At 39.7% G+C, this 20,586-nt stretch overlaps 1 long non-coding RNA gene across 1 annotated transcript; it reads left to right on the top strand.

The window, feature by feature from the left end:
- The first annotated feature begins 16,205 nt into the window (after positions 1-16,205).
- Positions 16,206-19,284, top strand: LOC143421051 (uncharacterized). Its single transcript, XR_013100782.1, has 4 exons — positions 16,206-16,969; positions 17,329-17,481; positions 17,848-17,938; positions 18,533-19,284. It is a non-coding gene; the product is annotated as an uncharacterized LOC143421051 (long non-coding RNA).
- Positions 19,285-20,586: the final 1,302 nt, after the last annotated feature.

The following is a 20,586-nucleotide window of genomic DNA, read 5'->3' as shown; positions in this document are numbered from 1 at the left end:
TGTGTTAACAGCCTGGCGTATTTGGTGACACCTGGACAGATACGCTTACCCAAAGAAAGCACACTTTGTCAATTAGAAGGTGCATACTGACTCTGAGCTGAAGAGAAGTCTCTCTGTTCCCTTTTTCTCACACTGGCAGAGAAAGAACAAATACCTCGGCCATGTGTTACAAATCAAATGGAAATGATGGAATTAAAATGAAATGGGGCACTGAGATAACCATTTAATTAGCGCTTGTGGTAGCGATCAGGATGAAATCCAAGAGTAAAATCGTGACTGTTGCTTGACTACTCCTTATCCAATCTGTCCTTTCAAAGGACTCATTTCACGCCTGTTATAACGCTACAGCACCTGGTGCCTTATGAGGATATGGATTTCTTATATGAAAATTTAGATTAGATTGGATTTTAGTGGTTTCCTATCCACTCAGCTTTAAGACGCCAACGCCCAAATAAAGAATGTTGACAAATTGAGAAAAATCGACTTCCTCTGACTGCACACTTCACCGGCCGGTGTTAAGTTTTTACACCCTTTGGATTTAAAGAGCCATGAAGGTATTCAGGAGTACCAGGGGACGACCTGAAGGAAAATAAAGAAATCTTTCACCTCAGCCTAAACACGGGTGCACACATAGTAGCAAAGGCACATAAACAATGTGAAGTTGGACTGATCGCACAGTTTCAATCAGGCCGCGTAGCCAAAACACAAATGTAAAGCTTTCCGGGAGTCAGGGGCAGGGCCTCCTGAAGCAGCTGAAGTGCTTAGAGTCTTGTCACATTTACAGTGTATGTTTATAATCATCACCTCCCCGACTTGATGAAAGGACAATTAACAAGATGGTGACTATCACGCTCATAATTCGGCCGACGTGTTTCTCTCTCATCAATTTCCCATTTGCAGTTTGCTCAGAGAAAGTATTTGTCTGTTTGAAAACAGGAAGTGGGTTCACAGAAAAGGGCCTCCCGAGTCTGAGAGCTGCCAGACTGAAGGGTTGCAAAACTTAACCAGAACAGGATAGGAATGGATTGTATCTAACTGGATTTTATAATCTGTGACATGCCATAAACATATCACCAGTGGGGTTTTTTTTTTAATTAAAAGTGATAAGACCATTGTATTTTACTTCTGCTGAAAAGGCCCAGAGACTTTTTTAAAACTATTTTCAGTTTTTTTATGCTGCCAAGGCGAGCTTAGGCCAAGGAGGCTGTGATATGTGGCTCTGGTGTGTACTGGATAGTTGTTTTTATAGAATTAAACATTCGATGCAGGCAATAGGGGAATACTGTGAGTGAAATAAGCGCTTGTTTTCTTTATAAAACAATAAAGTGTTCCACTGAAGTGTTTAAAGTCAACGCCTACAGTCTGGTCAAAAGAAAGCTTTAGAAGTCATTGCAGTTCTGCAAAAAACTAAGTACACCCTTACTGCTTTGACAGGAATTAAGAGGGTTAGTAGTTAGCCGAGTGCTGCTAATCAAATGCTCTTGATTAAGTGATCATCAGCAAGTGTGGGCAGCCCTATAAAATCAGACATTTTGACTGGCCTGAAGCATTCAGGTGTGTGTCAACACAATGACACAATCTACCCATGAGTTGGCATCACAGCAAATTCAGATCATTTTCACAGAAACTGCAAAACAAAACAAAACAAGCTTGTTGGGATGGGTTGCCATAGCAGCAGAGCTTACTGTAGGTTTGCACAGCTGCATCTGTTCAAAGCACCAAACTTCAGGGAAAAATATCCTTTGGACAGACAAGACCAAAGTTGAGGTGTTTGGCCATAATGTAGAGCTCCACATTTGACAAAAAACAAACACAAACACCTTAAATTATTTAGTGGTGGAGGGCTGATGATTTGGGGTTGTTTTCAAGCCACAGGATCTGGTCAAGTTCACATCTGATAACTAAATGTTGACCTAAATTGGGTCATGTGACAGGACAATGAACCTAAGCACAGCAACAAACCAAAAACAGAATGGCTGAAAAAGAAAAGAATAAGGAGCTCCTTTTCCATTAGTACCTACTCGGTTCGCCACAGTTTTCAGGGTTTAGGTCATAGTACCGAGTACCAGGTACTTTTTTAGTAGCTGCTTGCCCGGGATTCCAAGCGATCTGAATGTGACTTCATCAGACTTGGCTGGTCAGTAACATCACTCGATGAGTTCACAGGAAATGGCTACAAAAAGCAACACCGTGTTACTCGAGTTTGATGAAAAGCCACAGATCCCAAGCAGTAGGTATATTCTTGCCTCGACGTCCACCTTTTTTGTAGCATTCTTGTCGCTATTAATTGCGTCGCAGGACACTCGGACGTACCATAAGAGAGTTCAGAAACCCAATGAACCAAAGTAATAATATGAAAAAGAGAGGGCCAAAATTCCTCCCCACTGAGGTGAGAGGATTAATAAAGTCACACTGCGGTGGATGTAGTGCCAAGGGTAGAGCAGTTCATTTGTTTATTTGAAAGGTTGGTGGTTCGATCCCTGCTTGTTCTAGTCTACATGCCAATGTTTCCTTGGGCAGAAATACTGAACCCCAAGTTGCTCTCAGCTGCTCTCTCATCAGAGTGTGAATGTGTGTGACTGTTAAATAGAAAGCACTTGGTTTCAAAAAGCATAAAAAAGTTCCTGTCAGAACAGGTGAACAACGGATGCTCTACAAAATGCTTTGATTGCTTTTGAGTAGAAAAGCATGGTGGAAAAAACAGGGCATTTGCCATCATACAAAAAATAATTACTTGATGTCACTACTTACTTGATGATATCACTACTTACTTGATGTTATCACTGTGAAAGGTGGTTCTATCAGCTATTTAATCATGGAGTGTACCGAAAGTATTTTTTATATGACTGTATTAGTGAACAAGCTTATCCTGTTAGCAAATGGACTAAGCAAATGTATTAACAAACTCAATAAATAATGTTAAATGTAATTTTGAGAGCTTTGTTCTCAAGAAGATTTATTAAATGATGTACAAAGGGATGGAAAAAGAACTGCTGTGCCCACAATCTTAAATTAACACAGCAATGCTACTAATTGGTGTAGGTCACTGTGACCATTGAAATGTTTAAACCGCCAAGGTCAGGTCACGTGGCACATGAACACGAAAAGGATTAAATTCAAGAGGATTGGAAGTCATTTAATGTGGATTCTGGGATTCATTCTTGGGTTAGTAGTTTCTTCACCATTCAAGGTAAATATGAAAACAAAAAAGCATCTTTATAATCCAACATCTATAAAACACCTTGCACTGGATATAAGTAAAACTTCAAAAAACGCAAAACATAACTAATACACACACACGCACTACAGCATATACTGTTTCCATCTTCAGTCCCGTCTTTTCAAGTTTTCACTGGGTCAGGTTGATTTATTGGGCCCACATTGGTCCTTAATTGGATACTTAATAAGCCATCTCTACATCTGCCAATTCTTAAATAAGGGCAGGGATGTGTTTAAGTTTCCCTGATTCTATATGTCTGTAAACTCTAAAATAACCTCATCAGTCTGGCTTTCATTAGAAAGTTTAAATGTCCCACCCATGACAGTTTTAAAGCTCTTATAGAGGACAGGAATACAATCCAGTATTTCAGATTTTTTTTAAAAAAAGGAATGGAAATAGACATAGTGATATTCATGCATCTCAACCTTCAAGTTGTGTAGTGCAACACCAACTTAAGCTTTGTGTTTTACAACAGATGAAGAAATATGCATTTGTTGAGCAACTTGGTAACAACACAGTCAGGAAGTGTTCAACAATCCTGGGAAGTCAGTAACCCCAATAAATTTTCACTCTGACCTTCCTGACCACGGAAAACCTCAGAATGTCGTCCTGGGAGGCTGAATGAGAGGCACTGGTGAGTTTTTAACCACATTATATCATGTCAGTGTCACCGAAAAAAATTAGGTTCATGATTTTTTTAAAAAACTGTAAAAACAAGACATCGAATTTATTCTCTTAAGAATAATTCTGGCTTTTAGCAGTATTTCACATATTCACTGTTCATGCTCAGTGAAATATATTTGTATTTTTAACACAAATATGTTCGTAAAAGTCGCATTTCATCTGTCAGTTTGCTAGCCTTCAATAAAATGAAACATCTGTGTGATTATAACTGCTAACAAATGCACACATATTTTCCCTTAGAAATAGCAGTGCAGTATATGCTCTTTATTAAATATCTTTATGTCTTTTTTGCATTTACTTGAGCACTGACAGTAGTGAGAGGGATTTTGTAGTTAACAGCTTTTCTCCACAAGAGTTCCTCATCACAAATACATGAAGTATTTTTTGGAAAAGAGTCTATGGAGTCTGACTTTGATTAAGTTTTGGCCGTTTTATCTCCATTCCTTTATTAAGTGGATCGGGTATCAGACACAAGACTTCACATATAGGCAGTGATTTTTTTTTCTTTTTCTGTTTTTAATTGTGATCTTGTTTTTTGGATGAATTTATGTTTCTGCAGCAAGTTGCTCTCAGACCATGTCCACAGTTAACTGCAGGAATTTGGATGCAGATCTTTTCCTCAACCTTTTGGCCCTTTATCTGGACTAGAAAGGCATTTTTCTGTCATGAAAACTAAACAAACTCTACACTGTGGTGAGCTTTGTAGGATTCTGTCATAGAGAAGAAGAGGAAGGAGACAAAACTTCTGATTGTTCTGTGATGAAGCCACAACATAGCTGTCTGTCACTGAAATTATTGTTGTATGTTGCAATAAACAATGTTTTCTAAATGGAAGGAAGCTGAAGCAGAAAGGAAACGGTATACCATTTCTTCTCCTGCATTTCTTCAGTGGCTCATTGCCCGTGTAGATGAAGGTATTTGTAGAAATGCCCGGTGTGGATGCACGAAAAAGGCAATTCGGCTCGGTGCAATCTGCTCTATAAACTAGGATTAAACTTCCATGCCAGTGCCACAGACAGACTGTGATGTGGTACTGAGCTGAAGCATCCGAACTGCATCTCTAGTTAATAAAAATCAGACGCGCAGAAGATATTCAACAGCAAAGTCGTCAGTAATTGTTAAACTTGAACTGTTCATTCACAGAATGTCATTTTAACGTGGAAAATGTGTCAGGTTGTGGAAGGTTGTGTCATTCTTGGCTTTGTGGTGAACTTGATTCTGTCTGGCAAATATTTTGCAGAAGTATAACTCTGTTTGAAATTGCTTCCGCTGTCGAAAAGCTGTGCGCCGCGAGGCCAGCCAGGACTTTATTTCCTGCTATTGACTGCTAGCCTCTTGTTTTTACCTGCTCAAACAATAACTTGGCACAAAGCCTTTGAGCAGGAGACGTCAACATGTGCAATGGCACAAGTCTGTGTGAGATGAAGGGCCGTCAGTGCAGTTTTACCCAATACACTGAACAAGTGGATTGTAGTGAGTAGATGACTGATATCTGAAAGAGGCTGATGAGGTCAAGCCTGTGAACTTTGAAAATAAATGGGCAGTATTATCCCTCATATCAGCAACAAGCAGGGATCACATGAGCAGAGCTCTTTTCACCTCATTTCTCCAATTTCTAGCAGCAGAGGAGTGTGGTTTTACTGGGCAGCGCCCAGGTGTAAATGTGTGCAACGTCTGTATGAATGTGAAGCAGGGTGTTGCTGGAAAAGAGCCGCAACACTCAGCAATCCTTTGCTGGATGAACACAGGCACAAAGCTGGAAGGCAGTCAGAAGTCAAAGAACAAACCAGAGAGCACAGAGACCTTCTCCAAAGCTGCAGCTTCCATAAAACTTTGTTTGTTTACTGTTTGTCTTCTGTGCTTGATTTTCCGATGTAAACACAGTGCTGGTTAGATAGCAACGTGGAAGGCTTGGATGCCTACCTTTTTCATCAGCACATAAATATAACACTGTGGCGAAGCAACAAACAAAAAGATAATGACCTGGAATCCCGAACAGCACCAAAAGCTAATCAAGGAAGCTGCCCACTGTACTTCAACTGAGGCTTTGACTATGAGCAAAAAGTCAGTATTGCATGCTCTTATGTGAAAATATCTCCCAGTTATTGCAAAGAGAATGACAGTTTTAGAGCAATATATATTTCAGCATCAGAAAGGTCAAATTCCTGGAAATACATCTACTATTTGTGTCTATATAAAACAGTTTTATATGCATGCTTGTCAGCTTAAATGATGCATCCTAAATGAGATTGACATCTTCTTAGAATTTATCTGGTAAAAGTGTCAGATTAGCAATTAGCAAAAGCTGGATGTGCTGTCAAGACATCAAGATATCATAACCAAGACATCATCCACGGATCTGTGAAGTCCCCTTTTAAAGCCTTGACTTACTAAAATAAGGTTTCTTGTTTGAGAAATCCAATCATAGACACTTGTCAATAATATTGTAGCCAATGTCTAAAAACATTACTAAAATGTTTACTGTGGTATTAAATCAAGTGATCATTCGCAAGAAGTAGTCACCAGCTACTGGTAACTACTGGTTGCGCCGCCTTAAAACCACCATTACAAACAAGGCAGTTTTCTGGTTGGCAGCACAGTGGTGTGCAGCAATAGGAGCCTGAGTTTGAATCCAGCTGGGGCCCTGTGTGGACTTTACATGTTGTCCCTGTGCCTGTGTGGGTTCTCTCTGGGTACCTTGGCTTCCTTAACTGGTGAATATGAGCATGAATGTCTCTGTCTCTCTCCACATCACCCTGCAACAAACTAGCAATATGTCAAAGGTGTCTTTTGTCTTGTGACAGCTGGGATAGGCTTTAGCCTTCATGCAACCCTGAACTGGATTACCAGCTAAAAAATAGATGGATGGAGTTTTAAGGTGCTTCTACATTGATTTTACCTCCATCTTTTATATTCTGTCTATAATTTGTCTCCTCATACACCCTGTTGTTATGCGACTAAAGCCGGGACTTATCAGCAAATGAGACTCAGTCATCCACAGTAAAATGCTGGCAGCTCTATTTTAGCCCACGCCAACAGTTTGGCCTCATTTCTCCTTAAACCGCTGCTCATGAGACCAGTGCTGGACAGCCTTCTTTTGACAGGACTTTGATTGTCTGCAAATATAATATGTGTGGTGAAGTTGCTTTTCAGTCCCCTATAGTAACACATCTTCATATATTCGTTGTCTGTTTGGAAGCAAGATAGATGTGACTGCTGTGAAAAAACATAAAATAATAATAATAATAATGTATATATATATATATATATATATATATATATATATATATATATATATATATATATATATATGAACCCTACTGTGAGTAAGATTTATTATCACAAAAGATGCCGTTTCAGCAAAAAGGGAGCTTAAAGAATTGCTTGACAGCTGGCAATCTGTACATTTAGCATCTATGACAAGATGTCTTCAGAAGTGAACCAGAACATAATTGAATATGTTCTTATTTTGGCATTAATCTGTGAGTTTAAACACTTTCGAAACGATTTAGTGTGTCACACTCGAGCGAAAATGTCCAATGGAGAATTAGTATGCTTCTGGAAGAGCCATAAACACTGATGCAGGTCAAAACCCTGTGAGACAAAGCTCGGTTTGCAAATCTCTCCTGCCAAATAAACACTCATCCATCAATAACAAGTTTGAGTTCAGGTTTGCAAAAGGAGCACAATTAGAATATTTACTGCTTTGATGTCACATGTGCAGAATAAACAAGAAGCAACATAAGGTAAACTACACACAGAGCAGCAATAACCTTTGCATTCAAGTTTTGGCATTCAGTCTAAGCATTAGCAGGAAGGTCCAGAAAACGTTGCCAATGCAGAGTGTAGCTGCCAGTCATGTTTCTGTTCTTAATAAATATTTTTTGCCATTTTCCTATGGGAACCATCTGCAGCTTGCATCATGTGAGTATCCAGAGTAGCAACGCTCTGGCACGGTAAGCAGGCAGCGAAGTTGCTGTGTGAGCTGTCGGCTTTAAGGATATATATCACCTCAGCATAAATCAAACCACGACTCTGTTTATTTTGGCCGAGATCTCGTTCGTCTGTAGTGCTGCCACGTAATGTGGTAACACCTATGTAAAGTCGTGTGAAGTGTTCTGGGAGCCATATGTGCAATCTGCACAACATCACGCAATGATTTAATAAAAAGGTTTGACTTTCGCTAAATTAATTTTCAACAAATGTGATGAATGGCCTCATCGGCAAGTATCATTTCAGATAATAAACCGTCGCATCTGCGCGCTTGATTAGGCTGCTTTTGAATGCGGTCCATGCTTTTGCACGCAACTTTTGTGTCTAACAGGTGCTCCAGTGATGCATGCATAAAGACTGTTCAATGTATGATGTTGTTGTTAGTGCATTACCACGCTATGAGGTCAGAAGAGCAGGTTTGCATGAATAGAAGGTTAAAGTTTACGACCCAAGACTACAAAAAAAAATCTAATATGATCTTTTTATTGGAAGTGATGAAGGGGAACATAAAACAGTGGGAAATATGTGCAAAGATGTATAAATGAAGTAAACAAATACTCAGACGCAAATCAGGGAACACGTGCAGAGCGATCCGATGCTTACAGTGCGTATTCTTATTTTGATGTGTGTGATTATTGCCTTGAAAGAAATAGAACACATGTGGGCACTGACTGTCTGACCTCTGGATCTCTGTGTTCAGATTTCATCCACTCGTAAAAAAAGAAAAGAAAAAACATTCAAATTTGGCAAATTACCTTTTGAACATAGAAGAACTTGGTTCATGTCTCATTGAGATTTTTATGTTTTGCACTTTAGTTTTTGTTTCCTGATTTGCTTTACTGCCACTCATTTCTTTGGTTTAAGCATTAAATTCTACTTCGTTTGGGTAAGCAGCAGTTTGTGATTTGGATGAAAACACTGAGGAGTCTTTCATTTTACATTCCCAGGGATGTGTATTTGTGAATTTACCACCCAGAGTAAGACTGTCAGAGCTGCATGCTCATAATGTTCTGGCAACATTTGATGCACATGCCATAAATTGGTTCAGGTGTTTTTACATTAAGTGCACCCTCATGCAACAGAGCACATTTGTCTCACTAAAACGTCCTCTTCTTCCTAAACAAATAAATAAATAAATACCAAACTCTTACTATTCCAAACAGCTGAAGATGAAACTAACTTAATTTAAATTTAATCTGGCACTGTTTTATCAGTGGAGTTATGAAACTTTTTTAATAAAATGTCAAACTGTATCCTGTTCGTGTGCATTCACAGACTGCACATGTTGAAGACACTGAATGTACCTTTGGAGGAATCAAGACTGCATTCACCACCATGTTTAATATACATTTGCAGCCCCTACTGCTAATTTGTTTTGCCATTTATGTCTTGGATGCAACATAAATCGAAGCCTGGAAGACGTCTCAAACAAATCTAATAATTGCAAATCCATGGAGGTTGGGTTTAGAAGGGATCGAGTGTTTTGTGGCTTAATAGCCTATTTAAAAAGTAAAGGTGTTCTGTCTAAAGATTCAAGTCTGTGCTGATTTTCTGCAATAGTCAACCAAAACCTCAGTCGTTCATCAACTATAAACAGATCCTTTAGATGAAAAAAAAGAGTTTATTTAAGGCCAAGACGCAAGCAGATGAAATACGCTTGTATGAAAGTTGATGGGTTTTGAGTAAACAAACTGAAAGCAGAAAAAGTTTCATTATAATCAATCAATATGCTGATTATGAAAATATTTGTTATCTTAACAAAAGTGTTTTAAAAATTAGTTTATGGACTTTTTTATGGTGAATTTGACACACTGGTGATCTAAGAAACTCGTCAGCTGAACAGCAGCTTAAAAAATGAGAACAAATTAAAACTGGGTAACTCTACTTTCAGAATGTGCACAATAACTATTTGCCCGCATATGTCCCCTATTAACCAGCGAGATTATCAACATGTCCATCAGTCACATACAGACACCTCGAACTGTGCTGTGCTGCATCCAAATGAGCCTCTGACTGAAAGCAGCTGCTGCTGGTTAGTGATAAATGTGCAAGGTACCATCAGTGGAGCAGCAGGAGGCTGGGAGGTAGTAATTACCTGAATTTAACAACAATATACACTGGCGCTGGTTCACACTCTGTAAAATATCCTAATATTTACTCCATTATTTCCATCGTTTCTTTTGGAAATTATGACCCTCGTCTCTCTGTCTGAAACTGCTGACCTCCCGGGGGAGGCCTTGTTATTCCCGCAGCAGCTGCCTCTCTACCTTTGATTCCAAATATCACCCCTGTGCGACCCTGACCTTTGACCTCGGGTAGTAAATTCTCTGCTTGCTCAGGTACCTCGGCGCCATGCTCCCACGGGACCTGAGCAGCTGCTTTAATTGCCTATCCTCATCTCCGTACAGACGTTCGTGGCATTGCAATTGGTGCGTCGTATAAATTTGTGGGCCTGACTTCGGACTCGGAGGAGGGCCGGTGCCAATAATTATATGGGAGTCTCTGTGGCCTCCTTGTATGTCTTGGACAAGAGTACAGTCATGAAGAATAGGAGTAGTGGAGTTCAGGGCTCTGTAAAATAGGGCAGTCTCAATATTGATATTTTAGGGCTAACTATGCAATAAAACAACATTTTTCAGGAAAAGGAGCATTTTTTTGACTTTTTTTTTTTTGATGGACGATTATCTTTTTCTTTCACTGTAGAGAAATGAAAATGTACAGTATAGAAATGAACAAAGTGAAGGTATCAGAACAGGCACTGAAATCTGCCAGCTTTTAATACACTTTTAAACTGCTTATTGCGTAGTTCTACTCTGTAATGCCAAGCTACTTCAGGCACTCACTGCTTGTGATTAACAGTTCATTTCAGTCTGCAAACAAATAACTGCAGAGTCAGGATTTCCAGTTTGTCCAGCACTCTGAACTGCATGTCCTTGAAAATCCCGATCCAAGCCCCAGACCGCACGCTCTTATCCTGCGAGTCCTGTTGTCAGGGTGTTGTCTAAAAATGGCAGGAGCTCTGGGGTACTTCAGTCGGCACAGCACAGCCAAGGCCTCATCAGGGACCTTATTCGCTCCTGTTCTGAGCCTCTGTCGCCAAACCCTTGGAGCCGACCTTTGCAGCCAGGCCGTCCCGTAAAAAATAAAAGCTACAAGTGGAAAACAAGAGCAGTGAAATGGCGACAACTCCATGTTTTTAATATTTCTTCTCATAAAAAGAACCCTACTCCCTTCTCCTTTTTCTCAGACACTGGGAGGATCAGAGTCTTTGCATTTTGAAAACTAGATGAGTGTATTTTCAGGTTTCCACGATCGTTCACAGTCTGAGGTTGTCTTTTTCCACATTTAGCAGGGGTTTGGTTCCATTTTGGAAAGGGCCAGTGCTGTTCCTTCTTTTTCAGCTATATCATCTTAATCTTTACCAAGGTGCCACAGGGTTAGAGGGCAGCTTAATGATTTATGCCAAGCTTAAGTGATTTAAAAGTTCTTTAAAATATTTTACTGCTGTTTCTCCAATAGGATAGAAATGCATGTACAAGAGGAGACGGCATGGGGTAAAGGCACAGCTTGCTGTTCCTACGCTGCGATACACATCATTTATTTGTTTTAGGTGAGCGGTTATGAGAAATAGATGAAGTGGGTGAGGTGGTATCTTGCTGAATGATTTAACATCGGGTCATTTAGAAATTGCAGATATGGGAATTCTAATTTTTCAAGGTCGTTTTGAAAAGCGGGACATTTTCTTGGCTCAGGGATGAAGAAATGAAAAGTGGCAGGGGAGGAAAGGTTCTGGATTTGCTAAGCTGACATTGATGAAGTTTTTCAAGTAGTCACAACCACACATGGAAAGTCCTGCCCACTTTAGCATGCTACCGCACACACGTAAACACACGGCTTGAAGCTCACACTGCGTTAGTTGGGGGTTATTTTTAGGTGGTGGCTGCAGTTCCCTTTTCCACACATCTGCATCTGAGCCCGTGTTGTTCTTTGAGATACTGTGAAGTGATACATCGCTCCCAGGAGGAAATGACGTGTGGAGCTGTCGCCAGTACTTAACACCGCAAGGACCCGCCGATAAAACATAAAACTCTATTTGGGACTATTTTAAGATTTCATCGTGACGCTACTGCTGCACTGTGCGACTTCAGTGCTACAGTTCAGCAACTCGCAGATAGTAAGGCCCTGCAGACTTCAATCCCATTATGGTGCGAAAGCAAAAATAAATCAGAGCGCAATGTATAACAACATAATTTAACCATGCATATACAGCCGTTTTAAGGTCAAGTACATAAAAATGCCAAATCCTGACATATGCTTACACAAAATCCAATATGTGGTGTTTACTGAGACTTGCAGCCTGTGCTATTTTCTGCGCCATATGGACGGAGGAAGGCCCCAGTAATCTTCATTGCTGTGGTCACCCACCATAGTGGAAATGTTTGTATGAATTCGAATGAAATACATCAACTTCACTACAGCTACAGAGTTGGCCTGGCAGGTTATATGTGGATGCTGTGGGAATGTAAAAACTTGCAGAAAAATAAAGGATAATAAAGACATGTCGATGGATCATTTTCACCTTTAAACTGTTTTTTTTTGTAATAGTACAGTAGAGATTACTGTATGTTTAGTGTTTACCGGGGAAGCTTTAGGCTGTCACTAGATGGCAGCAGCACACACTGATGCCTCCCCTTCAACTGCATGAAAACTGAACCTTTCACGGGCATTTGCAGAAAGGAGGTAAAGCCATAAAAGCAACACTTCATTTCTTTCTGAGAACAACAGCAAAAAAGTACTGTAGCTTTTCTGCTGGGGTGTGAGAACGCAGCATGATGTTGTCATCTGTAGGTTATACCTGTCTGTCAGTGCTCGGACTGTATGTGTTTGAGTAACTTTGAGTAACACCCTGACGAAAAACAAAAGAGTGAGGTCTAGGAATCCAGTTAAAAAGGAAGGAAAGAAGGGAGGAGGAGGGAAAAATTGCAGAAATGGAGTCTTGCCCTCTATCTTTTACACACTGGAGCAATGTTTGGAGTGGAAACACCCAGGAGAGATAAGGTGGGACGTCACGTCTGGCTTTCATCATGGCACTGCCTCCTGTCTGTGTTGTTACCTCAGTGGTGCGAGAGCCGAGCGCCTGGGAGTCACTCCGGTTCAGCCAAACTCCCTGTTTTAAAAACACTGCAGGAATCTGAGGTCACTCTCCTGAAGAGTGGGGGGATATATATATATATATATACCCCTGCACGGTATGTACCACCAGCAGATAGAGGAGGTGGCTGATATCCAGAAATCCTACCAGTGGCTGGACAAAGCTGGACTGAAAGACAGCACAGAGGCACTAATCATGGCAGCACAAGAACAAGCTCTGAGCACAAGATCCATAGAGGCTGGGGTCTATCACACCAGGCAAGACCCCAGGTGCAGGCTGTGTAAAGATGCCCCAGAGACAATCCAGCACATAACAGCAGGGTGCAAGATGCTAGCAGGCAAGGCATACATGGAACGCCATAACCAAGTGGCCGGCATAGTGTACAGGAACATCTGTGCCGAGTATAACCTGGAAGTCCCGAGGTCAAAATGGGAGATACCCCCAAGGGTGGTGGAGAATGACCGAGCTAAGATCCTGTGGGACTTCCAGATACAGACGGACAAAATGGTGGTGGCTAACCAACCGGACATAGTGGTGGTAGACAAACAGAAGAAGACGGCCGTAGTGATCGATGTAGCGGTTCCGAATGACAGCAATATCAGGAAGAGCTCGAGAGGATGTGGAGGGTGAAGGTGACGGTGGTCCCCGTGGTAATCGGAGCACTAGGTGCGGTGACTCCCAAGCTAGGCGAGTGGCTCCAGCAGATCCCGGGAACAACATCGGAAATCTCTGTCCAGAAGAGCGCAGTCCTGGGAACAGCTAAGATACTGCGCAGGACCCTCCAGCTCCCAGGCCTCTGGTAGAGGACCCGAGCTTGAAGGATGAACCACCCGCAGGGGCGTGCTGGGTGTTTTTTTTTTAATTTTATTTATATCAGTTTAAAGAAGCCATCATGAATCTGCATGGGGTCTCACTAATTTATAGAGATGGTGAGAACAAACAGAGAGTGGCTATTAAGATCAGCTTCCTAACCACAATACTCAGAGATTAAAGTAGTCTTCTGAAAAGTGAGAGCGTTAGCACTTTTAAAGCGTGCTCCATAGATGGACAATCGCATGTTTGTGTACCCCGAGGGGAGGGCTGAAATTTATAACTGAATCTTTGAACTGATTCCCCAGAGACACAATTTATCCTGACCACTTTTTATGGCTTTTGATAAAACACGCTTTAAAAGCTGTTCCTTCTCTTTGTCTGATGCTCTGATTTGATCACCAGAGATGGTCAGACCGAAGGCCTTGGCCTGCTTTTGCCTTTCAAATATGATCACTTACCCTTTGGTGTTCCTCCCTCCCAGCAGTTGAATCCTTTCTTTATTAAATAACCACCTAATTTTCAGTCCTGGCAGTTTCCGTGAAATGTGTAAATAACATTTCCATCAGTCAGCCTGAGAAAGTAAATATTTTTTACTGCAGTGTCATGACTGTGGCATCAAACATGTCAAATTTATGACTGCACACTAAACTGGCCCTCCCACTCTGTGTTTTCTTTTTAAACTGAAGTAAACTGAGAGGTGGGTGCTTCGCGTCTCACGAGGTCCATCCATATTTCACGTTATAGTTGACCTTTGAACTCTGAGAGCAGGTCAGACCCCATAGTTCAAGCTGAATATTTGAGGCGAGTGCCACATGGGCTGTGAGGAGGGGGTGCTGATAGTTTGCCCATTAATCACAGCTTCAGCTTCGACAGAGTCGACCTCTGGAGTCACATTTCCAGCCCAATGAATCAAAGTTGCTCATCGTCACCTAAAGACAAATGGTTCAGATGAGCACTCGAACTAAATCAGAACATAAATGTGTTTTGTATGTTCAAATGAAACATTCAAGAGGCTTTAAAATCTTTTAGGTTTTAAAATATTTACCTGAAAAGCACAATTCACCAGGTGAAGCGATTTTAAGAGTGAGTTTGTCAGTTATTTGCGATATGGATCGCAGACTGAAAATATACAAAACACATGGGTGAAATGAAGGCTGTGGAATTGGGTGCCACCATGAACAACTTACCATTCATGACAACAGTTCAAGATCACAACATGGTAAAAACTTCTTGAGAAAGTGTTTATGTGGAGAATGTTTGGGAAAATTTCATAATAATATTTTAATTTGCTCATATACAGTTAAAGGTGATGTGTTCTGGCAGGGTTATACAGACTCTTACAATTCAGATTTCTGGTACAACCACAGTCATAAACTAGTTCAGTGAATTGGTGTAAACCGTCTAAAAGTGTCTAATTCAGCATTACACCTCATAGCTTGGTCTGCAATCATGACTGTCAATGTCCAAATGCCCTCACTTGATAAAAGCACTCTAATTTAAGAAAAAGCTTAAAAAGATTTGACTCCTACTGCAAAATATCAGGTTTACTTCACATTTTAAACTCATCACTGACCTGTGTTGTTTCACCGTTCTTGTAGACTTGCTTTTCAGTGGAGTAAATTCACTAAATTCACAAAGTTTAGAGCAAGCATCCATGGTTCACACAGGGTATACTGTACCCATTTCTTTGTCCATATCATTGATTTTTGTAGTTATAAATACAATTTCATGATAAATGTTGGATTGTTATAAGAATCGTTTGCAAGACACAGCGATTACCCAGTCAGAGAGGATTATTATGACTTTGATGAACCCTTGACAAAGTCTACTTTGTAAAACCTTTATTAACAAACATTGTCAAAAAAAAAAGAGCTTTTATTTATACTTTTTGTTTACTGCCAGCAAACAAATACTGGTATGCATAGTGATGAAGATGGTGAAAAATTATACTTTCTAAATACTCCTGTGCCAAAGCTCAGTCTCACAAAGCTGCTGAAAAATCTTAAGGCTGGAATATAGTTTTGCAAGGTTTTTGAAAATCCCTCTGCAGGGAACACACGCAGCCCAAATTGAAACTGCAGAGACAGCCAGCATGGCAAGAGTGGAGACTGTGAATGCACAACTGAACTTGTCTCTTGCATGTCATAATGCATGTGTCAAACTATGCATTCTTGGTCATATTAGAGTCTTATTTAGGTTTTATTTTTTTTGTTCTTTGCACGCTGTAAGAAGTGAAAATCTGGAGAGAAATAAGATCCTGTAAAATCACGTTACTGTTTAGTCAGCTATAAATGAAATATATTTGTATGACAGTACAGTGCAGTGATTTCAATGCCATACACTGAAAAAAAGGGACTGGCCATCTCTTGGATTTATGTAAGCATCTTGCATGCATTTAACACAATTGCCTCATGTTTTAAAGTTAAATGTAACTATATAGTGTAAAAACTACATGATATGCAGAAAGGGTGTATTAAATTGTTCATATCATGTTCAGGTGACGTAAGTCAATAAGATAGCAACGTTAAATCTCGTGAAACCACGCGTGATTTCATCTCGCGGGCTTTGGATCGTGGTTTAAAAAAGGCATCCATCTCAGTCAAGTCGAGCAGCCAACTCTACGTTTTTGGTATGTCTTGATTTTTTGAATTCATTTTTACCATAATTCAGCCAAATGTAGTTAAACGTCTAGAGTGTCGCCATGTAACATGCTAAAAAAGAGCCGTTAGCTTATTTGCTGTTTTATCTGTTGTCAAAGAATTGGCGCTTTTTCATTTGAATTTGTCTTTGGCACAAGAGCCGTAATATCACATTAAACCTAATTACGAGGCACTCATAACATAATTTGGTTTTCTGTGTGAATAGATTTGTCAACTGACTCTTCAGTTACATTGTGTATTTACTGCACCGTGGTGTTAGTGAGATTTTGGACATTGAACAGCTTTAGCTAATATCATCAGCGGCATTATGCTAGCTTACATCCCTACCCCTCCTGCCCTCACCTGCTGTCCTTTTGTTTTTGTTTTTTTTGCTGCACATTGAGAGATGACCTCTATTCTGCATTTCACCAGGAGTCAGCTGATGGATTGTGGGTTCAAGGTGTTATGGTAAGAAAGTATATTCTATTTTCGTTTCTGTAACTTAATTATAATAGGTTTTTTATAATTATTAGGTGCATGCATACTCACCCTATTAATACAACTGAGAGATCCAAAATCTGCCATAGGTTTAACTTATACCTGTATGTATTGTCAGAAAGGTGATTACTGGACTCACATTAATGCACACTTGAACTGAAATGAGGTTGTAACTTGTGGGTTGTTGGGTTGCAAATCAGAAACAAACATCTTTGGATTTTTTTTTAATCCCATAAGATCTGGAAACACAGTTTTTATTCAACAAAACATTACTGATTAACCAAGCACAGTGCCTGCTGTTATTTCAAAATAATTTTATGTCATTTCAGATAAAATGCAGCATTCCAGTGCATCCCAACCATGCCTTTACAGTCAAGGTTTCTGACGGAGCTGAGTTTCTCTCTGACAGTCTGCTGAAAGTGTTTGCAAAGTGATCGGGGGAACAGGGCACAAAGCTAAAGGATGTAGCTGCCATAATGACAGTAAGAACTTTAAAATTCTTTAACTACAAAGTGTATATGTATTGCATTAGCTCAGTAAAAGATTTTTATGCTACATCCATTGAAACAGTCAACTATTACCTGTGAGTAATGATTCCACTAAAAGGATGCCATAATTTTCGTCATGCATTTACTGGCCCACTGAGAAAAAATTATCTTTTTTTAAAAATAAATGTTCTGGAAACTATATATCCATAAAGTTGATGTCAAACAGGAACTTTTGCTATTGCTTTGTAGATTCTGGTGTTGCATGTTGACTGGTTTAAAAAGTCAAGAGTTTTTGTCTGGGATCATTTTCTTCTGTGCTACTGAAAAGTTCACAAATCTCTGTTTTCTTTGTTATAATAGTCAAGGATGACATTAATGCTCGGAGTCCCTCATCAAAGTGCTCCGCATCTGTGTGAAAGACAATTGCAACATCTTGGTGCAGGAGTTCATGGTGAGTGTTTTATGAGTAGATTGTGGCTTTGCAACATTTAAAAATGCATTTAGTTATCCACTTGATCCTCATTGGACTGGTTAGGACCAGTAGTCCTCTTTAATAATTTGAAGTTCACATGAGGCCTGGTAGTGAACTCGGCCGCCGGCCCTTGAGGCCCCATCCCCACCCCTGTATTAGGGGTCACATCAGTGTGAAAAAACTTTAAATTTGTCATTCTAATGAACAAAGGAAAATCCCACCAATATTTATATTAGCTTTTGTTTGAAAAAATGACCAACTGACCAACAGCTAACCAAATTGTGGGGCTGAAAGTCTAAATTCTAACATCTTCTGAGTGACATAACCTGGATTTCTGATGGGCCGGTGTCTTTCTAACAAAAACTAATGTAAAGCATTTGAAATTATTATGTTTTTCACCCTCTCTTAGAAACTCTGTTAGACCATGAATGGCAGCATGGCAGGCCACTCTTTGGCTATAGCTATTTACTATGTTGCTTGCATTGGTTTAAATTACTCTAACATTAGAACTGGTAGATTCAAAAGAGATGAGTTTAAAAAGGAATCTTAAAGAAATGTTTTGTGTTTAACCAGGACTTGACTGAGGCCACTGCACAGATTGAGAAAACCACAATGAACATCTGTCTCCAGAGGATGCGGCAGGCAATGACTTTTCTGATGTTGTTCTTCAAGATCTGGATAACGTGACCTTTGCAGTAGCCATGCTGTTTGGACCTTTTTTATTCCTTCAACATGAGTTACCCATCACAACTCTGCTACACTTTTGAGGTGATTCAATGGGTGGTAATGGAGTTGGATGCAACTCAGCTCTCAAGAAAATCTCACAACTAAGACAAAACTGCTCCTGCAACGAAGCTCACTGTTATGCATGTGAGGTGACCAGCTCTAGGTGAGAGGACATTTAAATCTCACACTTGTTCTGCTGCATTTTTGAAGCTCAATTCCAGGAACGGATCGCAGGGTTCATTTTTATATACTCTGCAACTGCCATGAGGACGAGCCGTTTTTTGTTGTTGTTTGTTTTTCCTTTTGCTCTGTACAAGTTCTGTTTGTCTGTTTGGCAGCATTTTTAAATTTCTCTTTGTATTTTTTCTTTCTTTTACTAGTGAAGAGATGTAGCATGAACAGTTATGCAGTCTAAATATCCCATATGGGTCGTGTGAAATGGTATTTTCAGTTTCATTCAGTTGAAGTAAAGAACGTTGAATATTTCTAAGTATGCTGTTTTGAACCAAGATGTCACAGTATGATCAGTGCTGTAATTTTTGACAGTCACTGTATCAATGTTATTTTTGCGTCTCTTGAATAAAGGTTTTGACCTGCAAGTGCTAATTTCTTTAGTTATTGGGGTAAAATGGGTAGTGTTAATAGGAAGGTGTTTGCCAATTCAGTAACCTAATTTAATGTTAATGGAAACTAACATTACCTCAAATTGTTTAGTCATAATTGTTGTTTAACTGAATCTTGACGTTAGAGGCCTTAAATAGAATGTTTTGTATTGTTCTTTCCCAACATTTTTCAAAAGAAACAGTCTAATTTCTTTGCTGTGATTGATTCCAGAGAACACGGAAGAACTGACATTATTTAACTGTTGATTTATATAGATTCAGTAGAGGAGTAATGTCAGTTTAATTCTTTACCTACTGTCAATGCAGTGAAATTAGACATTTTGTTTTGAAAGGTTACTGGTGGATGCCAGCAACCATCTTGGAAGAGAACAATACAATCTGTTATAAGGCCTCCATTTGAAAATTGTGTATTTGATACTAGAATATAATAGCAAAATGTAATTTGAAGATAACATGTAGTATTTAAGTGACCAAGTAGTATTGGGTAAAAGTTATTGAATCGTGTTGGGATAACGTGAGAAAATTGTGAAGGATTAAAATATTCCAAGAGCTCAAATTACTTCATCAAAACATGTTTAAGTCACATTTTATCAACACAAATTGCACAAGTTTATTGAACATGAATAAATTGTGTTAATTTAACTCAATTGTTTAAGTTGCTGCCAAAGCAAAACATCTGTGTGCAACAAATGTCCACCATTGAATTAAGTAAATCCAACAACATATTTTTTTCAGTGTATAAACACTTGTCATTTCATATCAACTGTTGGACTAATATAATAAATGGGAGCTATGGTTCAGGTGTTCATGCTCATGTGTCTTACTATAGACATGTGGAAAAAAATAATCACACACACACACACACACACACACACACACACACACACACACACACACACACACACACACACACACACACACACACACCTGTCTAACCATCGTTATTTTAAGACTTCCAGCTGCACAGAGTCATCAAATACAAGGCTCTCTATAGCATGAACCTCTGTCAAAATATCAATGCCTCGTGGGCGGATGTAGCGGGGAGGTCAACTTTTCAAAGACGACGCTCGCCAACATTTTATCCTCTGTCATGTTCATTTGACACCTGTTTAATCATTGGACAACTTACAGATCCAGCACAATCTCTATGTAGTGAACGTGTTTGAACAGCTAAGCTCCAGAAGCACCGACAAATTATAGCGTCTTTGTGCTTTGAGAGTGACAATGTGATGTTTAGAAAGCATGTTCAAGAAAGACTCGCCCCAAAAGTCTGTCTTT

This window comes from Maylandia zebra, linkage group LG2 (assembly GCF_041146795.1).
Source record: "Maylandia zebra isolate NMK-2024a linkage group LG2, Mzebra_GT3a, whole genome shotgun sequence".
NCBI classification, from domain to species: domain Eukaryota; kingdom Metazoa; phylum Chordata; class Actinopteri; order Cichliformes; family Cichlidae; genus Maylandia; species Maylandia zebra.
This window is presented reverse-complemented; position numbering and strand designations above follow the sequence as displayed.